The 6,341-nt window shown below is 39.1% G+C and overlaps 1 long non-coding RNA gene across 2 annotated transcripts; it reads right to left on the minus strand.

Annotated features, from left to right (window-relative positions):
- Positions 1-302: 302 nt before the first annotated feature.
- On the minus strand, positions 303-2,727 carry LOC123136914 (uncharacterized). Of its 2 annotated transcripts, XR_006467477.1 has the most exons (3): positions 1,878-2,725; positions 1,428-1,625; positions 303-649 (listed from the first exon to the last, which is right to left on the minus strand). It is a non-coding gene; the product is annotated as an uncharacterized lncRNA (long non-coding RNA). The 2 variants fall into 2 exon arrangements; XR_006467478.1 differs by having other exon boundaries at positions 1,428-2,727.
- Positions 2,728-6,341: the final 3,614 nt, after the last annotated feature.

Below are 6,341 nucleotides of genomic sequence, written 5' to 3' on the forward strand. Positions count from 1 at the left end.
GTCTTGTGGAAATTAATTTCATAATTCAATGAAATAGGGAAGAAAAGCTCATAAGCATGAGCTAAGCTCGAACATAAAGAAAAGAGTATAATAGTTCCTGAATTGTACCTTAAATTATAAAATAATTGATGATGAAAAAACACTTATTTTGCCTGATAAAGCAATTATCAGAATATGGACTTCGTCCATACAAGTGAAGTACACATCAAGCATAATAAAATAAGTTGGTGCAGACATTGTATTGCTGACCTCTACAAAAGCGTAGACAAAAGGATATGTGCAAAGAAATTAGAATGTGGAACTAAATTGTCAAACAATAATCGTACTTTCCTTAAAGAGCAATGAATTTTACTGTGATTCCCTGATTGCTTAGGGATGAGATCATCCAGATCTCATACTGAATATTGTGTCAACATGATACTATGAACTACCAAAACAAATCACGGATAACATAAGAAAGCAAGTAATAGTTACACAAATCACTTTTATAACAGGGCATGTGTATGAGACGAAAAAATTGTGCCTTAAAAACTACATGTATCACAAATTTGTACCGATTGTTGCTCTTCCTCACATATCACCAGGTTTCACCAAAATAACTTTCCATCCTTGCAAGCACTCCTTGGTACTCTCCTAACACGGCAGCATGCTTGTAGATGATCAGAAATAATAAATATATTAGTTTAGAGCTTTGGTTCATGGGTGCTAATCCAAGTAAATTGACTAATAAAAAACTATGTTTCTTATTTAGGGCATATTAAAAACGAAATCTTAATTTGAACATTTAAAAAAAGTCTGGATTTCTAGCGTTATACTGTACTTTTGGCCAGTTCATATGCTGATTCTAGAAAACTATGAGGTGATATTTTTCAATCTTCAAATCCAAATGCAGAAATAAAATTATATGCATAGTACATGTGTGTTCCATCCACCCATGCATATATAATAATATTAGCATTGAGTTTTGAAAAAGAACAATGACATAAACCATAAGGAGAACATCTTGTTGATCTTTTTGTGCCGTATCCAAATAAGAAATATTCTGCAAACAATATTAGCTTACTGTTACTGTCAGCCATATGCTTCTATGTCTAATGCATCGGACTCTGATTCTAAGCCTTTTATCGTTGACAGGGAGGTTACATTGTTCAAATTTGTATCAGGTTATCTCTTTTCAGTAGTAAGCACATGGTGAGCATCTCCAATAAGCCAGCCGTAGTCCAATCAATGACCAAATCAGGGGATAATTTTAGTCAACTACTTTTCACCAGTCAACAGAGCTTGCTTGTCATTTTTTCAAACCAATGCAAAAAGAAATAGGCCAAACTGCACCGGAGGAGCAATACACTACTAACTAAACGTAAAAAAGATGCAAACCAAGGGGACTTCAATCCGTAATAAGCTCTGCATTGAATAACAACATATACCTTTTCCTCAACAGACAACACACCAGATTCGCCTCTACTTCAGTGGTGTGCACATTGAGGTGGATGGGAGGAGCACCAGCAATGCCCGGCAAAGTAGGGAGGAAGCTGCCTGCTCCATATACGATGGACATGGCGTCAAGTAATATTGTTGGAGGATAATATGAGAGGAACGAAGAGCAAAGTGGCAACACCTTTGATCTGCACAAAGAGGCCTATATGTGAAATATAAATTATGTTAACGTACTTGCTCTTTAATGATGGAAAACAGAAAGTGACTGAAACTCTCAAAGTCTTCAACTACATATGCTATATATATGGAAAAAAAAATGTTCCATTACTGAACGTTATAACAAACCAAGGCGTGCACAAAAAGGAAAACCTCTACCCGTCTCTCTGCTAACAAAAAGAAGCTAAACCATGTTTCCATCTCTGCTAGTTTGATGATCGAACCTGTAAAAGGAGGCCCAGTCACAGACCCGCCCTCCACCAGAAGTAACATGGTCTTGCTGAAATCAGCCAACTTGCAAATTGATTCTGGTACTATTAATTAATCCCCAATTGTACGTACACTGATTACATTAAGCAGGACATTGCTCTTGCAATGGAAGGACTCTTCTAATCCCATTCTGAGTACTACCACGGCTAGGTAGCACATTAATTTGATCCTAACTTACTCAATCTCACATGGAAATCTGGATTAGCGAGCCACTACTCTTCCAATCCCATTCTGAGTACGGGATTAGTGAGCGACTCCTTCGGCAATGCGTCACCTGTGCCTTCTCAAGTGTCAAGAGTCGCCATGGAAACTTGACAAAAAATCTCCAAAGGGGATCCACCACCGGTGCACCAGCTTGTTGCCAGCTCCAATCACCCCCTGATTAGCTCATCCCCTTGTTTATACCTACGAACCGCCTGCAGCTGCATATGAATCAAAGAGCTGCAGGTTGGCACGCTTCAGCCATCTAGAGCTGAATCGGAGGCGACGCTTATGATCTAGAGTACGTTGTATACTTGCAGTACGACATAGGGCAGAAGGTACTTGTAGTATGTGCTGATCGATGGAGTGGTGGCCTCGTGTACGGCTCAACGAACCGAGGTTGTAGCCGTCTTGTTCTTCGATCCACCTGCCATGAAGAGAGGCTCTCGTTATCCTGTTCTTCGATCCACCTACTCTAGATTTATGAAGGAAGGATATCGGCCATGGATTGAAGACACCTAGGGCCTAGCCGCCTAGGGCATGATGGAGAGGGCCGGTGAAGATAAAGATGTCACATTTTTTTTATTTTCCTTCTTGTATGTATCGTTAGCCATTGGCTAGAAAAGCGGAGGCGTTCGTGAGAGAAGCAGTAGAAAATATCGAGAGATTATAACGTGAAAGGTAACATATTTTTTTCTATTAATAAAAGTTTTATTATATATATATATATATATATAATAATTAGGCTGAAAGGAGTGAGACGTTTTCTTCCACTACAATTTGTAATGGCATTGGTGGGTAATTTTCTAAACGTCAATCTTATCTAATGGCTATAAAAATTTATTCTATTAAATTAACGGTAAGATGTTTCTAATTTTTGTGGTAATTTCTAGTCTATTTATCTTTTTCTGGTTAACCCATCAAGTACTTTTTATATATAAATAGATACCAGGCACTGGACCTATTGCAAAGAGACCGTATAGAATGCCTCCTCAAGAGTTGGAGGAATTGAAGAAGCAGATAAGGGAATTGCAGGCACAGGGATTTATTCGCCCAAGTTCATCACCTTGGGGAGCTCCAGTTTTGTTTGTGGAGAAGAAGGATGGAACCTTGAGGATGTGTGTTGATTATCGTTCTCTGAATGAGGTAAGCATTAAGAATAAGTATCATTTGCCTATGATAAATGATCTGTTTGACCAGTTGGAGGGATCTACTGTGTTTTCTAAGATTGATCTTCGTTCTGGTTATCATCAATTAAAGATTCGTGAGCAAGATATTCCAAAGACTGCTTTTACTATGAGGTATGGGTTGTATGAATATACTATTATGTCATTTGGACTGACTAACGCTCCTGCATACTTCATGAATATGATGAACAAGGTGTTTATGGAGTTCTTGGATAAATTTGTGGTTGTTTTCATTGATGATATATTAGTGTTCTCCAAGAATAAGCAAGAGTATGAGGTGCATCTGCGTTTGGTATTGGAGAAATTGAGGGAACATCAGTTGTATGCCAAGTTTAGCAAATGTGAGTTTTGGCTGGATGAGGTAGCTTTCCTTGGACATGTTGTGTCAGGTAATGGAGTTGCAGTTGATCCATCTAAGGTTGCTGCAGTTACAGAGTAGGAGACACCCACGACAGTTGGGGAGATTCGCAGCTTTTTGGGCCTTGCAGGTTATTACAGGAGGTTTGTTGAAAACTTTTCCAAGATTGCAAAGCCTATGACTGAATTGTTGTAGAAGGAGAAGAGATTTGTTTGGACTAATGAATGTGAAGCCAGTTTTCAGGAGTTGAAGCAGCGTTTGGTTACAGCACCAGTCTTAACTCTGCCGGATATACATAAGGACTTCCAGGTATATTGTGATGCTTCTCGTCAAGGACTTGGCAGTGATTTGATGCAGGAAGGTAAAGTTGTTTCATATGCTTCACGTCAGCTTAAGAATCATGAGCATAATTATCCTACACATGATTTGGAGTTAGCCTCAGTTGTGCATGCATTGAAAACTTGGAGGCCATACCTTATTGGTAATCGTTGTGATATATTTACTGATCATAAGAGCTTGAAGTATATTTTTACTCAAAAGGATTTAAACCTCAGGCAGAGGAGATGGTTGGAGCTTATTAAGGATTATGATTTTAATGTGCAGTATCATCCTGGTAAGGCTAATGTTGTTGCTGATGCATTGAGTCGTAGGAGCCATGCTAATGCAATTAATATTGATAATATGCCACCCGAGTTATGTGAACAATTCAGGAATCTTAGGTTGGAGATGGTTCCTAAGGGATATTTGGCAACACTTGAGGTAAAGCCTACTTTGCTTGACAGGATCAGAGAAGCTCAAAAGGGTGATAAGGAGATTGCTGAGATAAAAGAGAATATGGTTAAAGGTAAGGCAGAAGGTTTCCATGAGGATGAACATGGGGCCATATGGTTTGAGAAGCGTATTTATGTACCTCAGGATGCAGACATCAGGAAGTTGATTCTTCAGGAGGCGCATGATTCACCTTATTCTATTCACCCAGGTAATACTAAGATCTATTTGGATTTGAGGGAAAGATTTTGGTGGCCTAGCCTGAAGAGGGAAATTGCTGGATATATTGCAACATGTGATGTGTGCCAAAGAGTTAAAGCAGAACATCAGAGACCAGCAGGTTTGTTAAAACCATTGCCTATACTTGATTGGAAGTGGGACGAGAATGGTATGGATTTCATTACAGGTCTACCCAGGACTCGGTCAGGTTATGATTCTATTTGGGTAGTTGTTGATCGTTTGACTAAAGTTGCTCACTTCATCCCGGTAAAGACTACTTATACCAGTGCTCAGCTAGCAAAGATTTATATGTCTAAAATTGTTTGTCTGCATGGAGTTCCAAGGAAGGTAGTGTCTGATAGAGGTACTCAGTTCACATCCAAATTTTGGCGTCAGTTGCATGAATCCTTGGGAACGAGGCTGGAGTTCAGTACAACTTTCCATCCACAGACAGATGGGCAGATAGAGAGGGTAAATCAGATTTTGGAGGATATGTTGAGAGCTTGTGCTTTGGACTACGAGTCCAGCTGGGATGAAAATTTACCTTATGCAGAGTTCTCATATAATAACAGTTATCAGGCTAGTCTGAAGATGGCACCATTTGAGGTATTGTATGGTAGAAAGTGCAGGACACCGTTGATGTGGGATGAGGTTGGAGAGCATCAGTTCTTTGGACCAGACTTGAACAGAGATGCTGAGGAGAAGGTCAAGTTGATTCGTGATAGACTGAAGATAGCACAGTCCAGACAGAAAAGTTATGCAGATGCAAAACGTAAGGAGGTGACATATGAGGTAGGAGACTGTGCATATCTTAGAGTTTCACCACTTCGTGGAATTAAGAGGTTTGGAATTAAGGGTAAGTTAGCACCACACTTTGTGGGGCCTTACAAGATCTTGGAGCATAGAGGAGAGGTAGCTTATCAGCTGGAGTTGCCAGAATCCTTGTTAGGAGTTCACGATGTGTTTCATGTATCTCAGTTGAAGAAGTGTCATGCAGAGATGATGGATGTTTCATTGAGGGACACAGTGCCACTTGAGGCAATTCAGTTGGAGAGTGATTTGACATATGAGGAGAAGCCAGTTAAGATTTTAGAGACAGCAGAGAGAGTTACTCGCATCAAGACAATCAAGTTATGCAAGGTTCAGTGGGATCATCATATAGAGGAGGAAGCTACCTGGGAACGAGAGGAATATCTCAAGCAGGATCACCCACACCTATTTGCTAGCCAGCCCGAATCTCAAGGGCGAGATTCATCTTAAGGGGGGTAGGTTTGTAACATCCCAATTTTTCCTAAATTAGGATGTTAATAGATCATTCATATGCATATCATATTTTTACCGCACCATTTGCTTTTTCAGAATATTCAAATCATTATGCAACAAAAAGGCAATTTATTGGAGTCGAGATAACATGACTTCTCCCCTATTTAAAAATGTTCATAATGTGCAGAATATTATTTCCAGTTCATCTGTTATGTTCTGGTATTTTTATTAGTCTCCAAAGTATTTTATTTGAGTGTTTTGTTGCTGTTTGTGTGGCCTATTGCATAAAAATGATTTTCCAAAATTGCATTAGGTGAGGAACTAGTGTTCCTGTAGTTTATATTAGTAGTATATATTTTACTGGGTGTCTCTATATTTCTTTTTTAGTTTTATTGCGGTTATTTTATTTTAGTTATTTGTGT

The sequence above is a fragment of the Triticum aestivum genome, chromosome 6B, assembly GCF_018294505.1.
Source record: "Triticum aestivum cultivar Chinese Spring chromosome 6B, IWGSC CS RefSeq v2.1, whole genome shotgun sequence".
Classification (NCBI taxonomy): Eukaryota; Viridiplantae; Streptophyta; class Magnoliopsida; order Poales; family Poaceae; genus Triticum; species Triticum aestivum.